At 36.6% G+C, this 26,212-nt stretch overlaps 1 long non-coding RNA gene across 1 annotated transcript; it reads left to right on the top strand.

The window, feature by feature from the left end:
* Positions 1–19,911: 19,911 nt before the first annotated feature.
* Positions 19,912–25,302, top strand: LOC103591561. The gene is made up of 4 exons (XR_550588.1): positions 19,912–19,962; positions 21,840–21,875; positions 22,235–22,655; positions 23,758–25,302. It is a non-coding gene; the product is annotated as an uncharacterized LOC103591561 (long non-coding RNA).
* Positions 25,303–26,212: the final 910 nt, after the last annotated feature.

Consider the following 26,212-nt stretch of genomic DNA (forward strand, 5'->3'; position numbering starts at 1 on the left):
AAAAAAAAAAAAAAAAAAAAAAAAAAAAAAAAAAAAAAGAAGAGCCTCTGTACCTATACTCAATACTGCTAGTCTTGTTACAATCCTACTTTTGACCATATACCTTAGCATTTTGACTGAGCTCTTATCTTGTTCCTTGTGTTACTAACAGAATCCCTTGCCTTTGTTCACCACGTTCAGGACTAGAGTTGTGCCTTATTCCTAAATGTTATTTTTCTTTCACTAGAGTCCTGTCAATGAACCAAAGTTCATAGGGTTGGACATAATCCCTACTTTTTCCTTCTTAGCCTTGCTGTCTTCCCATTTCCTTATTTTCCTTCTCTTTATGTCTCTGTATAATGCCCCTCATCCTCTTTTTGCCACTGATACCCTTACTTCTCTTATGATCCTTGCCCGTTATGTCATATTGGGAGATAATGCTGATTAATACCTGTGCATAGCTGAATTGCTATAAGAAGATTAAATATGCATTATAGTCTAGAATTGTTTAGATATTTGCCTAGCTCTCTTAGGTCATCAGTGCTATTGCTAACAATGACTGAGCCTACTGTAGACCAGTTGCTTCTTTGAAGTCTGGTCTATTCTGTAGCCTGAGTAAGGAAGTCATTGACAACAAGCATGATAGAGCATACTCACAGAAGCCTGCAGCACGTAGGAAAGGGGAGACAGCTGATCTGGTCTAAGACTGGAGGCTGGAGATGAAAGAGATGCATTTTGGTTAAAGAAATTGTCCCGATAGACCCATCGTAAGTCAAAAATGCATTTAATACACCTAACCTACTGAACATCATAGCTTAGCCTAGCCTACCTTAAACATTACATTAAAGAACACTTCCATTAGCCTATAGTTGGGCAAATTGTCTAACACAAAGCCTATTTTATAATAAAGTGTTGAATATCTCATGTAATTTATTGAATACTGTACTAAAAGTGAGAAATAATGGTTGCATGGGTGTTCTAAGTACAGCTTCTACTGAATGCGTATCACTTTCACAGCATCATAAAGTCAGAAACTCAAGTCGGGGACTTCTGTACACTAGTACGTGATGGAGGAGGAGATCTGTTTGAATAGGAGAGTGTCATGTGAAAGGATTTAGAAATTTGAGTTAAACACAGACAGCAACTTAGTATAACTACTAAAAATAATTTAAACAATTCTAGGCTACAACAGTTTTATTTCATCCTTACAACAACTCAACATGGCACAAACATTAATGGATATCATCTTCATTTTTATGCATGAAAATATTCTTGTTCAATCAGGAATATTGATTTGAGCAAGATTATATACTCAGCCCCGTGGCTTTAAATACCATCTGTAGACCGATGATTCCCAGTTTACATCCCTCCTTCAGACCTCTCGTGTGAAGCTGTATCCAGCCTCCTATACAACATCTCTAATAGAATCTCAAATTCAACATTTCCAAAACAGAATTCCTGATTCACACTTTTTTCTCTTTCATCTGTTCCTCCTTCTGTCTCCCCATCAGTTACCCCCCGTAACCATCCACCTATTTTCTTATGTCCATAAACTAACGGTCATCTAGATTTCATTTTTCCCTTATTGCAGCAATGACTGAATCAAGCCATCAAAATCAAAAGCCTGGACTCCTGCAGAGCCTCTGTACAGCTCCTCCTGCTTCTGCTCTTGCCAGGTTACAGTCCATTCTCAACACATTAGTCAGAGTTATAACTTAAAAATGTAAATTATACCATGGCATTTTCTTGCTAAAGACCCTGCAATAGCTTTACATTGCAATTAGATATCCCAGTTTATTTCCACTGTCAATAAGGGCCCTACGTGATCTGGCCCTTGTCCAGCTTTTTGGCCTTATCTCCTACCGTTTTCCATCTTTTGACCTCTAGGCAAAGTCAAGCTCATTCAGCTTCAGGACCTTTACATTAGTTGTTCCTTCAGCCCAGGGAGCACTTCTACATATAGTTTCTTGGTTTACTCCTTGTCATTCAGGTCTCACTTAAAATGTCACTCTCTCAGTGACACTCAGACACTCTATCATATTGCTCTGTTTTGTTTTATTTGTACCACTCATCACTACCTTACATTTTCACTATCTGTTTGGTTCCTTGTTGTTAGTCTGTCTCCTCTACTGAACTCACAAGCTGTTTTAAGGCATGGACTTTGTCTTGTTTGCTCTTGTACTTCAGCACCTAATACAATGCCTGGCTTCCCCTACTACCCAATGCTTTGCTCTATAGTGTCCAGAAGTATTTTTGATTATAAGAAGGAACAACATTAGTCCTTCCTGTGTTCTTTAGCTGAAATCTGAACTATTTTGATGAATTTTTAGCACCATTCTCTGGAAGACACACTAGAGAATCTCCAGAAGGGGATATTCATAATGGTGAAAAATTTTGAAACATATCATATGAGGAATAGGTCACAAAATATAGGTGTTCAATCTGGAGAAGGGCAGACTGAAGAGCCATCTCAGGTTCATTACTATTTCTCATTATTCTCTTTCTTATTTGTGCTTTCTTGCTCTCTCCCCAATTTTTAGTCATTTGATGCTTCTAGTTGGGTTAAGGATAAGCCCCAATTCTCAGCCTTCTTTTCTCCTTATAATGAAAACCTTTGAATTCAGATGGAAATTAGGTTTTTGCCAAAATTCTCAGCAGAAAAGTCGAGCTTCCCAGGTGACCTTCTGTGATTTTATCTATGCTGTACTGACACTGGTACAATGCCATGCTAGAAGCTATGTTCTGATAGATGCAAATGGCCAGAACATTCAATTGACTCTTCTTTTTTGTAAAGGAAAGTACTTAATGCATTATATTCTCAGATTTCCTAGGCATTAGGTTGCATACACCCCGATCTCCTCTTTTATCATCTGATTTTAAAATAGAGTTTTTTCCTAGCAACACAAGGCATGGGAACATCAATAGCCCAGGATAAAATCTCAGTGAAATGTGGTTCCAATTCAGTTTTTCTGAATGGATTCTTCATTCTGCTGGCCATTCTCCAGAGACTGATTCTTATTTTCCCAATGAAGCAGGTCTTGAGTATCTTACCTTGCTCTAGAAGTAGCAAGTGTGGTTTCATTGTTGAATCTGCTAGTGTGCCTGCTGTGGCTCAGTGGATTGCTGTTCTCTTTGCCCCAAATAGAAATCCAAATATCAGCTCCAAAGTCCCAGGGGTCTCACATAAACAGTATGGTTGATTACCTGCCCAAACAGTCCAGAGTTCCAGATTATTATCTTTGGCGGTCCTCCCTAAACAGATTATTATTTAATTTCAAATATCTCATTTAAGGTGCGTTGCATTTTAATCCAGAAATAGTTTAAGTCAGGCCTAGAATAGAGTCACTCCTTGGGTATAAATATTCTTTCCATAACTGTTCAATGAAAATATTTATATCTTATTTGGAAGTGGTAACGCTCTAGAACACAAGATAGGCCTGTAATTTTTCCTTGTCCTGCTATTCTTTCGCAAAGTTGATACCACAATTATACTAGCAAACCAACCTCCCTTACCAGAGGGTGGAGAGTGTAGGGGAAGGGGATATGGGGAGAGGTTGGTTAATAGGTGCAAAGTTACAGTTAGAAGGAATAAGTTCTGGTGTTCTAGTGCACACTAAGGTGATGAAGGTTAATAATATTGTATTGTATATTTCAAAATAGCTAGAAGACAGGATTTTGAATATGCTCACCACAAATAAATAAGTGTATGAGGTGATGAATATGCTAAATACCCTGATTTGATTATTACACAATGTGTTCATGTATCAAAACATCACACTGTACCCCATAAACATGTACAATTATTATGTGTCAATTAAAAACAAAGTAAAAAAAATAGTTTCTTTATAGGGTTCAAACAGAGGGGACTTCTTTATCATGTTGGCTCTGATAAACTAGGCCCCTTTTGATTAGTTGCTGTAAATCTCCCGTTATTTCGGAAAACCGGCCAGTTTTAGAGTTCGGTTTGATTACATGGCACCTTGCATGAGTGACTCCATTCTGGTTTGGTCTGGACTGTTGGGGTTAAGTGTAGGAGGCTAATCCAAAACAATGGCTTCCTGTAAACTTTATTTAACACTCTAATCAACTACTTAATTATGTTTACATATGATCTGTACAGGATAGTTAGGATAAATGCTTCAATATTTCCCTTCTCAATTTTCAGAATAAGGGGTTGTTATTCTAGCAACTAGCAATGGTGACCAATGATTTGGGGGAGGGGGTACTAATTATGATTTTTATATATTTAATGCATTGCAGTCATTATTCTTTGATGCTCATTAGGAACCCCTTCATTTTGGCTCTGGAGTAGAACTGGAAGTTTTCATTAGGTGACCAAACAGGCAAATCCAATCAAGAGCCACTGAAAGGGGTCACCTCCCCACATCCTTAGCCCCACAGTAACAATGAACAAGAGGGGCCAGATGACAGATGGCAGGAGCAGCAGGTCACTCTTGTGGACCAGCGAATCTCGTACTGCAGCTTGCGGCTGTACCTTGGTGGGTAGAGAGGGGCAGTGCAAGTAGAAAGTCCTATGCTCACTAGAACCAGGGAAGTGGTTGAAAAACTGTCTCCTGCAACCCTCTCCCAAAGTGCGGATATGAGTGAGAAATGGCAACTCCTCACAAGACTGCCTATTTTGCCATGCTCCTGAAAAAAATCACAGGCTGTTCCACCATGACTTAAGTCAGACTGTGACTGAGCCTTGCATTTGTGGGCTATGTGGAGACACAAGATTGCCAGAGTTCCCCAACCCCCATTATCAGAGTTCCCCAACACCCATTATTTTCCAAGAGTTTTAACATGAATAAATATTGAGTTTTATCAAATGTTACTTTTTTTCCTCTGTCTATTGACATGAGCATATTTTTTTTTTCTCATTGAACCTGCTGCTCTTCCTGTTTGAAATGCTCTCCTTTCTCCTCAACTTTTCTGACTAACACCCATTTATCTTTCAATATTCAGCTTGGATTTTGCCTGTAGCCTGGAAACTTTCTCAGATAGAATCATCCCCATTTAGGTACCTCTTATTCATCTCTTCCACAATCCTTACCGTACCTCTATCAGAGTATTTACTACACTGCATTATAATCATTTATTTTATTTCTCTGTCTTGCTCACTTAATTCTGAGCTCCTCAAAGGCAGAACCATGTCTTATTCTTTTATATATCCCTGGTAGAACGATTGGCTTACAGGAGGCACTCAACCAATGTTTGTGCAATACATTGCCTGTTCATTATTCAACAAATAGTTATTAATCCTCTACTGTGTTCCAGGATTTGTGAAGAAGAGATAATGAACATGACAAGAGAGGGGATGGGTAAGCCTGTGGTTGGCAGGGTCAGTGATTCCCACTGAGCAGAGCAGGGGAAGGAAGGAAGAGGCTGACATGCAGAAGACCCCCAGGTCTTTTAATTTCTTCTATTCAGCATATTTCTGTTGGGAAATGAAGGGTGGAATTTGGACAAGTAGAGCTAGTAAGTTGGAGGATCATGCCAGGATTCCAACCCAGGTCTCAGTCTAAAATCCATGTTCTTTCTCTACAACTTAATGCCTCTTGTGCCCTTGACAATGACTGACACATTCTGGCTCTGAAACACCATAAAGCAGACATCCCAATGAAGTTGAAAGAAACTCATCAAGATGCATGAATAATAAGCAAATCATCAACCACAGCTAACAACACATGACTGCCAATTCTCTTTTTGTGAAGGCTAGTACTTTTCTTTTTTTTAATCAGCTAATTTATTGCTTGTGTGAGTGTTCACTGGCTTTTAGAATTTCCTTCTGAGGACTTATAGGATGCTGAATGTCATAAAGGGTCACTTTCCAGTTGTCCTCTTTGTAATACACATGTCTAGTAGGAAAAAAAAAAAAAAAACAGGAAATTTTATGGATCCTCCACACACACTCCTTCACCTTCTTCACCAGCAGCTGGGAGATGATCAGGAGTGCAGCTGTCAGACTCACAGGTGCGTTCACATCACATTCCGTGCTCAGATATGTCTGCTCTTTTCCATTAGCTGTGCTTTGACTGTAAGCTACCCCAGTGTGAACACTGGTAAGCCTGCTATGACCAAAAACCAAGAAAAAGGCCAGGAAGGAATTCAATTTATGTCCTGCAACAGAGGAATCTTTTTCTTTTGCAAATGAAAACTGATAACCTCTTATGACTAACTGCAGCCACTCTCCTCCCTCCTGGCCTCTCCTTGTTCCCTCTGGTTCCAAGTCCTCACATCTCTTTTCCCCAAGTCTTTGCTCCAAGCCTGCTATCCCTGCATAAATACTTCCCTTCACCTCATCCTTTAATATAAACCATGCTCAATGTTTTAAGCTCAGTTCAAGCTGAGAGCTTTAACAGCAATATGATACAAGTAGGAAATGCATTGATGTGAACCTAGTACTTTTCTAAGGCATGATTCCTTAGAGATTACTTTCCTTTGGGTCACTTACCAGTTAGCTGAGTGTCCCTAAAAGTTATCTCATCTTCAAGATGCACTTTTCTCATCCATTACAAGAAAACTAGAAAAGGCTGGAATTGGATGGACATCACCTTGTAAAGTAATTGAAATGACTGAAAATGAGAGAATGCACATGAAAGAACCGAGTACAGTGGCTGGCACTAGGTAGAAACTCCAGAGATGTTTGTTTTTGTCATTTGTATACAATTTATTTGAGGTACCACTTTTGTGAGGCTATACTCTGCTGCATGTCTAGTTTGATATATTCATATATGAAGATGAGAGGCAGCAGGAATTAGTGGGAGAAATATGGCTTTAGGATAAAAACAGATCTTGGTTTGAGAAAGTTAATTGGCTAATATAGAGATAAAACCCATGATGTGATATCTTTGATTGCCTCAAGAGCTGGCCAAATGAGATGTGTTTGTGTGCTTCAAAAAACTGTAGCGAAGGGTGCAGTAGTGTTCAAGAAACATGAATGCCTCTTCAAAAAGTGATCAGTTTACTTTTTATCCATTTAGGACACTTTTATTTTTCAAAACATGGTTAAATGTATAAGTAAAAAAAAAAATTGCAAGTGGGAACCTAAATTTGGTGTCCAAATGATGTAATTTAGACCAATTTTACTGAAAACAATTAAAAATGCTAGATAAAATATTTGCTAACCTACCTTTTTGAAAGTATGGAAAAAATGATAAGACAATAAGGAACTATAAGGCAAAAATCTAAGTGAAAGTGAGAACTTGAAAAGATAAGGAAAACACTGAAACTATTCTTACCCTGAGGATATTTGCCTGAATCAGCAGATGTGAACTTTCGTTTTCATGGCCTTACGAAGTGATGGGACAGAAGTCAAACAAGTCTCAGCAATGTTTAAGGGACTGATATAATATAGAGCCTTTTTCTGATCACAAGTCAATTAACAAAAGATTAGTGGGGAAACTCCATGAATTGGAAATTAAGATTTATATTTCTAAATAACATATAAGACAAAATATAAATTAGAAAATATTTTGAACAGAATGATAATGAAAATGCCATGCATTTAAATTCTTTTAGTGAAGCCAAAGCAGTAATTTGAGGGCACTTTACAGCCTCAAGTGTATGTATTTGAAAAGAAGAAGGCTAAAAATTAGTGAGCTAAGTACCCGCCTCAAGAAGTAAGAAAATAATAAAACAATAAACTCAAAGAAAGTAGAATGGAAATTCTAAAGATAAGAGTATAAATTAATGAAATAGAAAACAAATGTAAACTATAGAGGATTAACAAAGCCAAAAATTTGTTCTTTGTAAAAGTGGTGAAATTGATAAACCTTTGGTAAACATGATCGAGAAAAAAATAGAGAAGTCACAAATGGCCAGTGTCAGAAATGATAAATGGGATTGGACTACATATGCTCTGAAGAGTTAAAGATAAGGGAATATTTGAAAATTTGAATACACTAGTGAAATGGACAAATTTTTAGAAAAAAAATACCTCAACCAACAGATTTAAGAAAAGTTACCAAAAAAATCTTTAAAAATATTCCCATAAAGAAAACTTCAGGACTTTGCTGACATCCCCTCCAAAAAAAGAGGTTAGAAGAGTGGGACCAGGGGGAGAGTGTTTTTCAAGATCCTTAGCATTTATTACCCTTATGAACAGATACTGGAGCTGTGATCATAGTGATCTGGTAAACTGGATTATTTAACTGGTTTTCTATACACAGCTTGGCTATAATCTTCCTTTAAGAGAGATACTGTATCTTACACTTGATGGTACGGCAAGTGCCTAGAACAAAAAACTACTCAATAAAAGGACTTGTTCTGTTGTAATGACGGTGATGTCTTCTTACCTCACCCAAGGCTGGAAAGTAGGCCAAATATATAATAGTTAAAAAAAAAAAAAACCCACAAAACTCCAGGCCCAGATTGCCTCAGTAGTGAGCTTTACCAAATATTCAAAGAAGACAAATTCCAAGCTTACACAAATTATGTCATAGAAAAAAAGATCGAGCATGACTTGACTCATTTTATGAGGTTAGAGTAACCTTGACACTGAAACCCATCAGGACAGAACAAAAAAAGAAAATTACAGTCTCATTTCACTCATGAAAAAAGGATGCAAACATACAAAACAAAATATTAGCATATCAAATACAGCAAAGTATAAAGTAGATAATACATCATGACCAAGTTGGGTTTAGTCTAGAAATTCAATGTTGGCTAAAAATTTAAAAATCAGTTGTAATTTGTCACATTAACGAACCAAATAAGGAAAAAAATATGTTCATCTTAATAGATTCATCAAAAGCATTTGATAAGATTCAACATCCATTTATGCATGATTAAAGAAACTTTTATCAAACTAGAAGTAAAAAGGGACTACCTTAAACTAGTAAAGTATTTCTGCCCCATCTCAAAATTAAAACCTCTACTAAGCATCATACTTAGTTATGAAAGGATGAAGATTTTCCACTCTGGGAAAGGATTTGGCATTATCTAGTAAATTTGAAGATACAGATGCTCTATAATCCAGCAATTCCACTCCTAGAATCTCCTGTGTACCAGGATACATAGCAACATTTAAAACAATGGCTCCAAACTGGAAGCAACCATAATGGACACCAACAGGAGAATGGTTAAAAAATTGTGGTATATTGGGATAATGGAATACACTGTACGGCAGCAAATGGGAGATATTAACTTTATATATTTTTAGAACTGTACAAATGTTTTATATACTTTTCTTCATGTATGATTATATTTCACAATAAAAAGTAGAAAAAAAAGAGGAAGGGGCATGGAAATGAAAATATTTTTGACCGCCTATCATGGGTTAGACCTTTTTTGTACATTTAATTCTCATGACAACTGTATGGGTTAGATGATATGATCCTTCTTTGATGAGGAAATGAGGCTCAGGTGAAATGAATCAGGATTTGACTCCAGGACACTTGGTTCTAAATTCTATGTTGTATTTTACTATACCTGGGGGATTCACTTTGTGGTCCGGAGAACAAATACACCTTTTAGCAAAAGAACCCTTTAATGTAATTAATTTGGATACATAAGTGAGTAAGACCTGGACACTTGCCAAGTAAGAAACCTGAGAAGTGGATTTAGCATTTCCTTGTAGATCATTTGTTATAGATGGGAGAAAACAGGTTTAGAGAACTTAGGTCAAAATAGGTTGCCGTGTCTAATTTTGATAGAATGATTAATTGGGTGCATCTCTTCTATGAACCTAGTAAATCAAATTCACTCACTACATGACGAAATGTAATGATTTACTTTTAATGTGAGTTTAAGTGGCATGTGGAATAACCTTAAACAGTGTAGAGGTATAGTTCATTTTAAATGCCTCCAGAAAGTAGGCGTGGGCAATAGTGTAAGGTATTTACTAGCTGGCTTCCTTAGATCAAGGACATTTTCTTTTAAGTAAAGGGGTATCATAACACATTAAACTTGAAACTGTGGAGAATAAAACAAGAATTTATCATGTACCAAGTACTATTCTAAGCATTTTGTAACTATTAATTCATTTTCCATTTCCCTGCCACCAGACCCTGGACATCATTAATCTGTTTTCTGTTACTATGTTTTCACCTATTCTGTGTATTTCATATAAATGGGATCATACAATATGTGACCCTTTGTGTCTGGTTTCTTTCACTTAGCATAATGTTTTCAAGGTACACTCATGTTATAGCATGAATCAGTACTTCACTCTTTTAAAAATATTATTTTCTATTTTTATTGAGGTAAAAGCCACATAACATAAAATTAACCACTAACCATTTTAAAGTGTACAGTTCAGTGGCACTTAGTATATTCACAACGTACTGTGACCATTACCTCCATCTAATTCAAAGATATTTTCATCCGCCCCCAAAAGAAACCACTTACCTGTTAAGCAGTCACTCCCACTCTTCCCTCCTCCCAGTCCCTGGTTACTACTAGTCTGCTTTCTGTATCTGTGGGTTTACCTATTCTGGATGTTGTGTATAAGTGGAATCATAGAATAGTATGTGGCCTTTGTGTCTGGCTTCTTTCACTTAGTATAATGTTTTTGAGGTTTGTCCACATTGTAGTATATATCAGTATATCATTCCTTCTTATGGCTGAATAATATTCCATAGTATGGAAATACTACATTTTGTTTATCCATTCATCCATTAGTGGATATTTGGGTTGTTTCCACCTTTTGGCTATTGTGAGTAGTGCTGCTATGAACATTTGTGTACAAGTATTTAAATATCTATTTTCAAGTTTTGGGGGTATATACTTAGGAGTGGAAATGTTTGGTCATGTAGTAATTTTAACTTTTTGAGGAACTGTCAAACTGTTTTCAACAGCAGCTATACCATTTTACACCCCCCAACAAGCAATGTACAAGGGTTCTAATTTCTCCACATACTCATCAACATTCTTAGTTTCCATTTTTTAAAATTATTGCCATCCTAGTGGGTGTGAAGTGGTATCTCATTGTGGTTTTATTTGCTTTCCCTGATGACTAATGATATCGAGTGTCTTTTCATGTGCTTGTTGGCCTTTTGTATATCTTCTTTGGAGAAATGTCTATTCAAGTACTTTGCACATATTTAATAATGTTATTGGTTTTCTGTTGTTGAATTGTAGGAGCTTATTACATATTACTAATACTAGACTGTCACTAGATGTATGATTTGAAAATATTTTCTCCCATTTTGTAAGTTGTGTTTTCACTTTCTTGACCGTGTCTTTTTATGCACAAAAGTTTTTAATTTTGAGAAGTCTAATTCTATGTTTTCTTTTGTTGCTTCTGCTTTTGGAGTCATATCTAAGAATCTGTTGCCAAATGTTTTGGTCATGAAGATTTATCCCTATATTTTCTTCTAAGAATTTTTTAGTATTAGCTCCATATCCAGGTTTTGACTCATTTTGAATTAATTTTTGTATATTATGTGAACTAAGAATCCAACTTCAATGTTTTGCATATGGATGTCTAGTTGCAGCGCATTTGAAGAGATTCTTCTTTCCCCATTGAATGGTCTTTGGCACCCTTGTCAAAAATCGATTGTCTAGAGATGTAGGTGTTTATTTCTGGACTCTCAATTCTATTCCATTAGTTTATATGCCTGTTCTCACACCAGTACAACACTGTTTTGATTACTGTAAACTTGTAGTTAAGTTTTGAAACTGGGAAGTGTGAGTTTTGCAACTTTGTTTTTCTTTTTCAAGATTGTTTTGCATAATAATCTCTCCTGAAATATATGAATTTTAGGATCCACTTTTCCATTTCTGAAAGGTAGAGATTACATTGAATTTGTAGGATGGTTTGGGGAGTATATCAATCTTCATAGTCTGATAACTTCCAATCCATTCACATGGGGTATCATTCCATTTATTTAAGTCTTTTAAATTTGTTTTTCAGCAATACTTTGTAGTTTTTAGTGTACAGGTCTTGAAATTTCCTTATTCAATTTATTCCTAACTATTTTATTCTTTTTGATGTTATTGTAAATAAAATTTTGTTAATTTTTTTTGGATTGTTCTTTGCTGATGTATTGAAATAAAGATGACCTTTGCAAATGGATCTTGTATCCTGCAACTATTCAGAATCTGTTTATTAGCTCTGATAGTTTGTGTGTGTGTTTCTATATTCCTTAGGATATTTTCTATATAAGACCATGTCATATGCAAATAACAATAAATTTACTTCTTTCTTCAAAATTTAGATGCCTTTTATTTTTTTTTCTTGCCCCTAGAACTTTCAGTACAATGTTGTAGAGAAGTGATGAAACTGGGCATCCTTGTCTTGTTCCTGATCTTAAGGGAAAGCTTTCAGTCTTTCACCACTGAGTGTAAAGTCACCTGTGGGCTTTTCACAAATGTCCTTTATCGTTTTGAGGAAGTTTTCTTCTATTCCTAGTTTGTTGAGTGTTTTTACCATAAGAGACTGTCAGATTTTGTCAAATATTTTTTTTTTGCATCAATCGAGGTGATTTTTTTTTTTTTTTTACTTTTCATTCTATTAATATAGCATATAATATTGGTTTATTTTCTCATGCTGAGCCATCCTTGCATCTCTGGGATAAATCCACTTGGTCAGGAAGTATAATCCACTTAAAATGCTGATGGATTTGGCTTGCTAGTATTTTGTTACGGATATTTGCATGTATAGTCATGATATATTGGTCTGTAGTTTTCCTTTTTGTGATGTCTTCTCCTGACTTTGATAGCAGGGTAATGCCGATGAGTTAGGAAGTGTTTCCTCTTTCATTTTTTAAGAGTTTGAGAAGAATTTTTAATTCGTTTTTAAATGTTAGATTGGATAGAAGTTACAGGTGAAGTCATCTCGTCCTGAGCTTTTTTTATTGTTCTTGTTGGGAAGTTTTTGATTACTGATTTAATCTCTTGTTATTGGTTTGTTCATACTTCCTGTAACTTATTGAGTCAGTTTTGGTAATGTGTATCTTTCTATAAATGTGTCCATTTTATTTAAGCTACTTAACATGTTGGCATACAATTGTTCATTGTGTTCTTTCATAATCCTTTTGTTATTTCTGAAGTAAAGAGAGCTGTAGTAATGTCCTCACTTTCATTTCTTTTACTAATTTGAGTCATCTGTAATTTTTCTTGGTAAGTCTAGCTAAAGGTTTGTCAATTTTGTAAATTTTTTCAAAGGACCAACTTTTAGTTTTGTTGATTCCCTCTATTTCTCTATTCTCTGTTTCATTTATCTCTGCTGTAAACTTTATTATTATTTTTTTCCTTCTGCTAGCTACAGGTTTAGCTTGCTGTTCTTTTCTAGTTCCTTAAGATATAAAGTTAGGTTATCCATTTGGGGTTTTTCTTCATTTTATTTGTATTTAAAGCTATACACTTCCCTCTGAGCCCTGTTTTTGCTGCATCCCATAGGTTTTGGCATATAGTGTTTTCATTTTCATTTGTCTTGAAGTATTTTCTAATTTCACTTATTTGAGCCATTGGTTGTTTAAAAGTATATTGTCCAATTTATCCACATTTGTGAATTTTTCAGTTTTTCTTTTGTTATTGATTTCTAGTTTCATTTCATTATGGTTAGAGAAAATAATTCACATGATTTCAGTCTTTTAAAATTTATTGAGATATGTTTTGTGGTCTCATATATGGTCTGTCCTGGAGAATGTTCTAAGTGCACTTGAAAATAATGTGTTTTCTTATATTGTTGGATGAAGTGTTTGTCCTATGTATATTTGGTAAAAATCTAGTTGGTTTATAGTGTTGTTTAATTCCTCTGTTTTCTTACTGATCTTGTGTATAGTTTTTCTACCCATTATTGAAAGTGGGGTATTGAAGTCTTCAACAATTTATTGAAGAACTGTCAATTTCTCCCTTCAATTCTGTCAGTTTTGGGGAGCTTTTACAGCCTTTATTCTTCCACCTATTTTCTTTCCCGACCACTTCCTTCCCAGTATTTTTTTTTTGGGGGGGGGGGTCTGCCTTTTGCTTGTCAAGATAGTTTTCCTTTGCCCCAGGCTGCTGTGGCCAATATTTGTGACTTTAAATGTTTTGGGCAAAACCCTCTCTGGAAGCTGCCTGGGAACTTTCTGAGTGAGGCAACACAAAGGCAACCCTTGTCCCAATCCTTCAAGGCACTGCCAGACAGGTCCAAACCCACAACCACAATTCTTTGAGAATAAGTTCTATGTTGTTCCCTCTGGCACTAGCAGTGTGTCCCGGGAGTGCGGGCTGACCTCCTCACAGCTGCGACTGATCAAGGAAGTGGGGGGTGGTAGGTGGGCAGTTTAAAAGGCCACAGCACTCTCTTACTGCAAAGCGGCAGCTTCTTTCTTCACCAAATCTTCCCTGGTTGTTGTAATTTTTTATTAGATTCCAGAGCTCGGCCAAAAGTTGATCCTGACAGTTTTTGCTGGCTCATTAGTTGCTTTTTTGGAGGGATTGAGCCCTGGAGTTCCTTACTCTGCCATTTTTTGTTGATATCCACACAGAAACTTTTTGGGATGATGCTATGTTTTATCTTGATATATCTCTGCATTTTTCAAAACTCATTAAATCATGTTTGTAAGATCTGTGCCTTTCACTCTGTGGAAATTATATTCCAGTAAAACCATGTTTTAAAAAGGTCTTTCTGGCTGCTGTGTGAAGAACATGTTGGCAGAGGCCATAGCACAAACAAGAGGCTGTTGGGATTGTTTAGGCCAGAAGTGATGGTGGCTTAGGATAGGGGCGTTATAATATTTGCATCAATTTCTTTAAAATCCTTTGCACTTATAGTGCAGAATTTCCAACTGCTGATGTAAGAACTTATCTGTAGTGGTTGTGGAGCTGTTTCAGAGTTTCTCAGCTTTAAAGGTGATAATTGCATCTGCTCTTCTTTTTAAAAATCAACAAAATTGCTATTTCTTTTTTCAAAACAATTGTTTTGGTGCCTCTTAGTGTGAATTGCATGGTGGTTAGAAGAGATAAGCTAGCTTACAAAAAGAAGATGATCAAAGTATGATTTCACAAGTCACACGGTTTACTGCCATAGAAAGATAATTTTTTCTTAGGTGAACAATGGCTAAAGGGGGGAATAACGTGAACAAATCTCACAGGGAATACAATCGATAGATGAGGTACATTAAACAGAAAATGAGTGAGTTCCCAAATTATTAAAGTCTAGTCGCTCAATTAGGATGGAAGCAGGCCTTTGTGGAAAGTCAATTCTAATTAAAGTTTGTGGGGTTCCTTTATACTAGAGGCTAGCTTGACCATCACAGCAGAGATCTGTATGTCTCCCCACGGTAGGGGGCTGTGCTTGTGTGTGCAGGCGCGGCTTCGGAGATTAGCTCCAAGCCTAAGAGGGTGTCACCCTGTCGCAGCATGAACTCTCAGTGTTCAGAGAAGCGGCTGACAGTGTAGCCTGTCACAGCATATGCCGTCAGTCTTCAGAGAAGCAGCTGACAGAGTGTAACCCTGCCATGGCCTAAGCTCTCAAAGTGTCTGTCAGACTCTTGAGTTTATATACGTATTTTAAAGTCTAGCAGCTGAGGTCAGTAACTCACATATGGGAAGTCTGTTAAGGTGTGATGTAGCATTCCTGAGGGGAGGAGGAATTCACTCCAAGTTCTCTCATATTGAGTCTGATAAGATGTCACATTCTCCCAGGAAGGGGAGAATACACAGAAAAATATGTATTATTCACATTGCAAACTATGGAAGCATTTGGAATCATTTCAAAGCTATATAACAATACCCATATCTCAGTCACTCAATTGGTTTATTACCCAGCTGAAAGCTGGGACTTAGCTCTGTTGGTTTTGACCACTGCACAAGTTTTTAATTGTTATTTTCTATTAGTCATATTGCTCAGTGTGTGTTAAACGTCAACATTTTTTACATGTAATAAACATTTTTAGATGGCTACAAATTTAAATAAGTCATTAATACTGTATTTTTTAATCCCCCATGTGTCATTGGGAATTAATACTGTACTTTAAGATTGATTGTTATCACATATCATATGAAACTTATGAAATGATTTTTATAATAGATTATATTACTGTTTAAAAGGTTCTCAAATCAGAAATGGTCAGGAAATTCTAACTCTGTCCCTTTCATTTTGAGAAAGAAAAATACTCTTGTCAAGCAATTAAGCAGCCTATAAGCAGCAGGAGTTGTTAGGTTTGGCTTTCTAATCTGTCCTAGATTCAGCCAGTAAGAATACAATGAGCATAAATGGATGCAGACAGTTTATTACTAACATAGACAACATAAGCAAAAATATCATCGTGTCAGCTCCCCATGTCTCTAGTCCCACAGGATGACAATGAACCAGAGGGGCCAGATGACAGATGACAGGGAGCAATGGGTTTCTCTGTCATGGAGGAGCTGTTTCCATACTACGTCTAAGTGTTTCTACAGACTGAAGTTGTACACTAAGGGAGGAAGCAAGATGCAAAGTTCCTTGCCCATGTGGCCTATGTGGAGAGGTACAGGGCTGTCAGGACATTTCAGCAGAGGAATTTCCCTATAGAACAAATACTGAAAATTAAGAGAACTACATTTTAACTTTTTCTATATTGATACATAGTAACACAAAATACTTATATTTATTTATTAGAATAATAATTATAGTAATATTTAATGGGCCATTTGTCAAATTCAGTGTTCATTATAAATCCTTCAGTCATGGCAAATCAAGATCTTACCACTGGGTGGCTCCTGACAAATATTCATCATGCAGTTGGTCAGTATGGAAAACTCCTCCTCTAACTGAGGGATTACAAACCTGATTGTCATTAATTCCAAAATGTATATGAATTTTAACTTTACATATAGTTGTTGTGCAATAATTATTTTTGTGAAAGTATTTTCTTCTTTATTTCTTGGATTTAAATTTTAATAAAAATATTTTACTTTTTTTCCATTTAAAATACTTCAAGCCCACAGAAAAGTTTAGAGAATAACACAGTTAATACCTGTGTATATTTGACCTAGATTTACCAATTACTGTATTATTATTTATTACTGCTGCATTTCCTTTACATAGCTGTCTTATGATTTTTTTTCTAAAGCATTTGAGAGCAATCTGTAGACATTATGGCCCTTCAATTCCCAGCACTTCAACAGTGTCTCATGAGAACAAGTCCATCAGCTTACATTATAATACCAAACGACTTTTACACTGATTCAATATTATCTTATATATAGTCTGTATTCAAATGTCTACAATTGTCCCCAAAATATCTTTTAGAGCTGTTTTATTTTCTATCGAGGATCCAATCAAGGATCACACACTGCATTTGGTTGTCATATCTCTTTTTAACCTTCTTTAATCTAGGGTTGTTTCCCTGCCCCCTACTTTAAAAAATATGACAATTCCAGTTTGAAGGGTTCAGGCTAGTTGTCTTCTAGAATGTTTTACAATCTGCATTTATCTTATTGTTTTTCATGATTAGATTCAGATTAAATATTTTTGGCAAGAATTTACATAGGCTTGCTTCCCATTTTATCACATCAGGAGTCACATTACATTTTGTGCTATTATTGGTAACGGGAAGTTTATTCAATTGATTAAGTTGGTGTATGCCATATCTTTACATTGAAAATGTTCGTTTCCCTCTTTTGTATTTAATCAGTAAGCTATGAATGATACCTTAAAATCCTGTGAATATTCTCTTCCCCAACATTTCACCCAATGGTTTTGGTATGCATTGATGATCCTTCTATAAATTACCTATTACACTGATGGTTTCTAAATGGTCATTTACTAATTCTGTAATTCCTTATAAATATATAAACTTTTATCCTTTTAAAAAGAAGAGATTTTTTTCCCTATCATCACTTTCTTTACTATCACTGTGGACTCATGGATTCTTTTTATTCAATGTTTATAGTCAACTATTATATTATTTTCGATGTTCAAATTGTACTAAATTTGGCCAATGGGAGCCCTTTCAAGCCTGTCTTTTTGCTGTGTTCCCATCAGTCTTTGAACAGTTCCGTGCTTTATAGTGCAAGACGTTTCAAGCTCATCTTGTACTTTTCCTGCCCCAGATATAGAATCAGCTATTTCTCCAATAGGCTTTGGTTGCTTTTAGTGGGGAACAGTATTTAGAAATCATCATCTGGACATCAGATGTACTCATTGCTACTGGTGTGTTATACTCATGGCTGCTGGGATATTATTGCTTCCTTTCCGTGGACAGACCTAGTAATATATGTTTTAGAAAATCACGAGTTCGTACTAATATCTTCGATTCAAATCTATCACCACAGGTTTCTTCAAGACGCTCCTCACTTTCTCAAATTCCATATTTGTATCTCCTTTCTCCCATAGTGAGAACTCTGGTTCCCAAAACATCAATGCATTTACTCATTTGCTCTAACCACACAGTATATATACACAGGATATATATGTTCTGTGTATGTGTGTGAGATTGTGTGTCCTACAGTACATAGTTTTAGAATTTACTTCTCCAATAACATTACCAATAATAAAGATTGTATTTAGCTTTTCTAATCAGAACCAAATGGTAACATTTGTTAAAATGCAGATTTCTGGGCTTGCCCCAAGCCTACTGATATAGAATACTTAGAAACAGATCACTGTAGTCCTCGTTTTTAAAAAATTAACACTCCAGGTGATTCAGAATAACTTTGATGTTTAAGATGCAGTGATGATTAGGAGGATGGGCTTTAGGTAAGAAAGGTCGATATCCTTGTTCAGTTACTTAATCTCTTTAATTTCTTCAACTGTGCAATGGTGGTGATGATTATCTCTTCAGTTTCATCATCTGATACTTAGAAAAGTGTCTGATGTATAACAAATGCACAGTAAATGGTACTAATCTTGTTTCTTTATTTCTTTTCTTTTCTTTTTGTTTTATTTTTTATTAGAAGGTCTTGAACTGTATTGTCTGGTATTTCCTATCTGGTAAAAATTAAATTAATTTAAAAAACAGTTTATGTAATGCTGTATAGTTGTTCTGAAGTGAGTGGATTTGTAAAAATAAAAGTAAAAATAATATAAAAGTTACACTGTAAAGGTAAGTGAACATTATAAGTTGAGATGTACAAATATATATTTACATATTTAAAAATGAAATATGTATTTCTTTACTTTCCCCACCTACTTCGGAGTCCAATAGCATTAGGCAGATCATGTAGCAACCCTAGTTATAAATTTTACTCAAAGTTGATGAAAGAAAACAAATAAGTTAAACAAAATGCCTCTATTTCACAATATGTGCAGACTGTCAGATTATGAACTTTTAGAAGGGAGATGGATGGTGTTTTATTAACTTTTTAAATCCCTGCCCCCAGCAATTATTTTTAATGTGGTGAGACTCAACACACATTTGTGTGGTGAATGGATGATTTCCTCTTTTTTTTTTATTGTAGTAAAACATACATAACATAATATTTATCATTTTAAGTATTTTAACTGTAAGCTTCAATGGCATTAAGCACACCTGCATTATAAGAGCAGGGGTCTACTGACAACATTGCACCAAGGGAGGAGACAAGAACAATCTCTGCATTTCACTGTGGAATGTCATTTGAATCAGAAATCTTCCTCTGGAGACCTTGTTATTGAATCCCTGACTTTCTTTATTACTTACTTGGGGAAAGAGCATCTCGAACAACAGAATGTTAATGCTTATCATCAGAGAGTACACCTTGTCAATGTTCTCTCATGCCTAGTAGGACCACTGCAGAGAAAAAAAAAAAATGAGACTGTTGCTAGGAGACGGGAGAGCCAAAAGCCCATGCTCTTGTAGGGGTTCCACTGGAAATCAAGGCAATTTAAGTGTGTTTTGGATCAGAGGTTTAGCTATTAAAATCTGTCCTTTGATGAGCATACACATTTCACCACATAATGTTTGGTATGACTTTATGTTTTTGAAAGATTTTTGAGGATAATCTCAAGGCATTTTGTTTCTTTCCATAGAGCTAATCCCTTCTGCAGAGCACAGCTCATTTTCAAGTGGCTGTTGTGCTGCGGCTTTCCCCCCACCCTTTCAGTGCGACAGCCTCAGAGCTGATGGAGAGACAGAGAGCAAGCAACTGGTAAGTAGCTGAGAAATATTTTGTAAAGCAAGTGCCATAGTTTGATGGAACAGCATAATAGAGAACTGTGTAGGACTTTCTAATTCTAATCAGGGGCACTGGGAAAATGGATTAATTACATTCTAAGTATTACACGGTCACTCTTCTAGTTTAAAGCTTGCTTCTTAAATGGTGAATGAGTTGCTTTAAGGGGATGTAGAAACTTGTCCTTGTGATTCTGGTAAGATATTTCCCAAAATAAAATGTAAGGAAGATGTTACTAAAATGAGAAATTGCCTTCAGAATAGTGTCTCAGCTTTATGATGTTTGGATTAGACGTGATGAAATGTGTTACGATTCAAGATGTTCTCAGATCTGGTTTCTTTTCTCAGTGTGGGGAGAACATGAGAAAAATATCATTTTGCAATGGAGAAACGGATACTGTGCCTAATTATGTATATATAATTATATATATATATATATATAAAGAAAATTGTGTGACTGGATGTTTGTAGGGGAGAAGAAATAAGGAAGAGGGCAGCTGTAATAATGTTCATATTAATTGCTTCATGTGAGAGATGAATATGTGTTGACTAGAAAAGATTAAAATATGGCTTTAGGATGAAAACTCATGAAAAAGAAATAATGAATATTGTGACTGTGTCTTTATCTGAAAAAACTATTTGTATTCTTGGACATGAACTTGTGCAGTAAAGACAAAATGTTCCCTGTGTTACTTTTGTTTGTTTGTTTTTTGAAAAGGATGTGAGAAGGATAGCAGAGATTACTATCAACAAAGCTTTTATAGTTGTTTCTGAAATATGCCTAAAAATATGAATACTTTTGTAGACCTATTTCTGCAAAAAAAAGAAAAAGAAAAAGAAAAAAGAAAAAGAAATGAAAAAAGAAAGAAAAAGGTGAAGGAATGTTTTTTCTTTCTTTCTTTGAAATTTAGATTGTTTTGGCGCTTGACCAAGAAGAAAGGAGAAAAAAATATAGATTGATTTTTGAGTTAGATGACAAAGCAGAAATGAGGGAGGAAAAGTAAGACTGAAAATGCTTAAAAGAAAGTCCACAAGATGGGCCATTTTCCCAAGTTGAACATGTCTGCTGGTAGCATGTTTTGAGAGGGAAAGGGACAGAGCATGTTGGAGGCAAAATGAGGGGGCATCTAGCAGAACACTGCGGCAAGGAGAGTGACTGACGCATCCAAGGACGTGATCGTTCTCTGGTGTAGTGAAGAAAATTTTCCAGGACTCCATATTGTATAAGAAATTCCATACATACTAGTGTGCAAATAATGTAATCTTTCTATAGTGCGTAATGAGTTCATTTTGCATGATCCTCCATTGGTCTACATTGGTATTTAGTCTTTGTTTTTATTGTTTCTTTTCCTAGACTTTCTTCTCTGTGCTCCCAGTGCTTGTATATGCTTATTAAAACATCTTGTTAAAAATGGTTTCCCCGTTATTATAAAAATATCATATTAATTGCAGAAAATTTGTTAAAATGTAAAGATGGCTATAAAAATTACCAATAATCTTCTAACCAAGAGACAGTTTCTGTTAACATAATTTCTGTCAGTTTCTTTTCTCTAAATATATGCAAATAAATGCATAGATATATGTATTTTTGTACAAAATGAAGATCATATGTGCATACAGTTTTTAACTTGTTTTATTCATTAAACATATATTGGGAGCAATTCCCCATATTTTTAAATATTCTACAAGAATGTGATGTTTAGTGAATATGTAATTTACGATCATGTAGGTGTCCATTAAAAGTCAAATTATTGAAAGTTTATATGTGCATTTTTTTACTGTTACAGATAATTTAAGAAGTATCTTCCCATATAAATCTCTGTGTACTTTTCTGTTTTTTTTTTTTCCCTCTAGGATAAATTCATAGACGTGGAATTCCTGGATAAAATGGTATGAACCAGTTTATTCCCTACTCACCCCCAAATACATATCACCTAATTTATTTGTCATTTGTGGCTGGCAAAAACATTACTTTCCAGTTGTTTGCCTATTGATTTTTATTATTTATGGTGGTGATTTTTTTTTTTTGGATATTTTGCAGCTTTGTATATTTAGATATCCACATCTGTCAATTTTTGATTTTGTAATTCTTTGCTTCGATGAGCATATTAACCTGTATTTTTTTTTTCTAGTCATTTAATTGCAACATTTTTTACAATTAACTCTTAAATCCATCTAGAATTAATTTTGATATGTTGTATAAAGTAGTATCTAATTTTGTATTTTTGTTTTGTTTTTTTTCCAAATAGGTCACCAATTATTTCAGCATCATTTGTTGAGTAATCCAACCTTCTTCCACTGGTTTGAAATGGCAACAACTGTTCTCCCATTAGATAGGGTGTAGCTTTCCACAGGTCGGCCATTTTCTCTCTGCTCAAGATGGTTACATTCTGCAATAGTACTCCTACCTTCTTGCAGCTTCCGGTAACATACTAAAGCATCATGTTAATTCTCTTGCCTTTCAAGAATCCTAGGCACACACATTTTAGGGCAATGATTTTCAAACAGGATTTTCTTCATTTCAAATATTTAAAAATGGTATTTTTGTTACATGCTTTTTACAAATTAAAATTGAGGAAACCAAATATCTAAAACCACTGTTCCAGATGTGCTATTCCTCTTGGACACCCTTGACATCCCAATTGTGTGTGTAAAAAAAACACTCCCAGGGTAAATGCTAGTCCTAAGATTCTCCTTTCAACCTCTTTTTTTATTCCTCAGGTACTTGGAGAGTTAAAGCTGTCTGGACTCATTTCCTGGAATTTTCTAGAAAGATGTAAGAAATGTATGAGGAGCAGAAATAAATAATTTTGCCAGCCTATGGCTGGCAGTAGTCTGACTTAGGGATTTAAAGGAGATAGGGAAAGTACCAATCCATGCTACCTCTGCCACCGTCTCTTCTAGAAAACACTCCAATAGTGCACCTCTTTTCACAGCAGGTAGAAGGCTCAAGACATAAAGCATGGAGGCTTTTAGTAGCAGATGGGTTAAGTACGAGTATTGCCCACAGAAAGATGTGACAATTAAAATCACCTGCTACCCACTGCTGACTCTTCTGACCCCAACACTTTCTCTGTTGACTTCTGACCCTGGTCCTAGCCTTTACTAATTCTGAAAGAAAGAAAAGGAGGAGGGGGCATGAGTGGGGCTCTGCCTTGCCCGCCGTTATGGCATGGGGCTTCTTTGGCTCACAGCCACAACACTAGTCGTTTTCTGACTTGTCAAATTAGGCTGTGATTTGCTTATGACTAGCGAATGGTTTCCCAGGAAACGCAGCTCACCGGGGCATGCGCATTCGCTCCTCTGCAGTAGCAGAATGTGGCTATGAGCCAGGGGAGGGGTCTTGGGGGCTGCACTGGCGGAAGGAGTCATTCTGCAGACATGACGCCAGTTCTTCTGTGCTAAACTGCTGTTATGATATACAGAGTATTGCATTATTTTTAATTTTGGGAGGGCTTTGAGCCAGTGCCTTTTTCTTCCTCCCAACGCAACTGCTCTCAACATGTTCACCAGTGACCACGAAGCCTTTTTAATGTTTGAGGTCACTGATGCCCACAGGGCTCTGAGGGGATTCATAGTAGTGTGGGCAAAGGAAGCAGGCTGCCTGGTTTCAAACCTCCATTATTTGCTAATCGAATGGCCATGGGACGATTATTTAATCTCTCTGTGCCTCAGTTTTCTCGGATGTAAAATGGGGATAATAATAGCACGTTTAGAACAGTGTCTGGTACACAGTAACCATTATATAAATGTTATCTATTGTTATTTGTAGATATTAACAGAGACTTGCCTGGAAACAGACTTGTGCCCGCAATGTACAATCTCACCCACTAATGCCCACGTTGGCCACATGGTGCAAACAACATATTTGCCCCTACAGCCCACAGATTTCCCACAGTGCACAGACTTGTCCTACGGCACACAGATGCGCCCCAAGCCACACAGACAAGCACCACAGCAGAAAGACTTGCCGCAGAGCACATGCACACTCCCTATACCACTAGACTCTCTCAGAGGCACACGTTCTCCTCAACGCAGAGGCTCACCTGAGAAACATTGACCCACGTCACATAACAAAAGCTAACCCCCCGGCAAAGACTCTACCCATGACCCACAGACAATCTCAGCATCACAGACTGTCCCCACATCACACAGACCCTTCCCAGGGCACACAGAACATACAGACTCACCTCATAGAACACAGATTCTCCAGAGAGCACACATATTTTCAAGGCCAAAAGACTCACCTCATAGCACACAGATTCTCCCCAAGATGCACAGATACTCCCCATAGCACACAGATTCTTCCCACAGTGCACAGATTCTCCCCATGACAAACAGACTCTTCCTATGCCCCACTGACTAAACCTATAGTTGAAACTCTCCCCAGGGCATACAGACCCCTCTCACATTCCATTGACCCTCACAAGAGCAAACAGCTTTGCCCCACAACACACAGACTCTCACCACAGAACAAAGTCTCTACTCACAGCACACAGATTCACCCTAGAGCATGCAGACTCTCTCCACAAATACTTACCCCACAGTGCTTTCTTTACCCTACAACATCTGGACCTCCTCCCAAACACACAGTTATCACACAACACACATTGTGGTCCTATATTATGAAAATATACCTCAATTTCCTCAGATATACTCTGTGATAAATAGACATACCTCACAATGCACAACATGACATCACATCATGAAAATTGGCTCTACAATGGGCAGACTTGTTCCACTGCAGCACTTTCTCTAAAGTATTCAGACCCGTCCCTTAGGGCACAGTCACAGATGTGATACACAATACTCTTACTTATCCCACAACATAGATGCAACCCACAAAATACAAACACATCTCACAGCACAATACTCCACCCCCCATAGTGCTCAGAATTGTGTCACAACACACACTTGCCACACAGATTTATTTCACAAAAACCTCACTTCTTACAGTGGTTATACAGTGCAAACACATGCCCCAAAACACATGAAACCATCTGCTGTACCAACTTTCAGATTTACTCCAAAGCACAGAGACTATTTTCACTCCTCACACTGCTGCTTACAAAACAAGATATGCCCAACCATGCACAGAACTCCACCAAAATGCAGGTTCTTCCATCAATATACAGACTTGCCTCATGACTCACACAAACATCACTGAACACCAAGACTCACCCTAAATGCACAGACAAGCCCTTAAGGGCACAGTCTTACCCCATAACATACCCAATCACACCCACAACAGTTAGACATGCCTTAGGATTCACAGGCATGCCTGTAAGCACATAGATTCCTTCCACAATGCACAGAATTGCATCACAACACAGACTTACTCTACAGTGCAAAACCTACAGTGCACATAAATAGTTCCCTATGTGTAGACACACAACATAAATATTACCCCTACAATGCAAAGATTTTTATCATAGTGGGCAGACATGCTTTACCATACTATTGAGCTACGACTCTGGCCTACAATAGAGATACAGCTGTGTAATGGTTAAGAGAAAGGCCTCTGAAGCCAGACTATCTGGATTTGAATCCAGATCCCATCCCTTGCTAATTGTATCACCTTGGGTAAGTATATTTCTCTGTTCTTTAGTTTCCTCATCTGTAAAACAAAGATAAGAATACTACCAACTTCAAGGGTTGTAAATAAGAAATCAATTAAGATATGTTTAGTTCTTAGTATAGTGCCTGGCACATAGGAACTAGTAGAATTGTTCATTTATATTACAATCACCTCCCCACTTCCACCACCACCATTTCTACTAAAGCAAAAAGGGCTTACCCCAGATACCTAGAATCATCTGACCACACGAAGATTTGTCGCATAATACATAGACCAGCCCCAGAACATCTAGAAACTCTTTATAGCACACAGACATCCCAACATAACACCTGCACACTCTACACAGACAGAGCCTTAAACCAAACACCACTCACAACACACAGAATTGCATCACAATTAAGAAATTTGCTCTACAATGCACAGACTGCTCCATAATACACAGACTCACTCCACAATACCCAGACAGGATGCACAATACCCAGCTCCATCCCATAAGGCACAGACCCACCACACAACACGCATATACACCCTAAACACAAAAGTATGCCCTAAATCACACAAAGACATCCTACCACACACAGATTTTTGTCCCATAACATTTGGATACACCTACTATTCACAAACATGTTTCTAAATTTACAGCAACACA

This window comes from Galeopterus variegatus, unplaced genomic scaffold (genome assembly GCF_000696425.1).
Source record: "Galeopterus variegatus unplaced genomic scaffold, G_variegatus-3.0.2 Scaffold989, whole genome shotgun sequence".
Classification (NCBI taxonomy): Eukaryota; Metazoa; Chordata; class Mammalia; order Dermoptera; family Cynocephalidae; genus Galeopterus; species Galeopterus variegatus.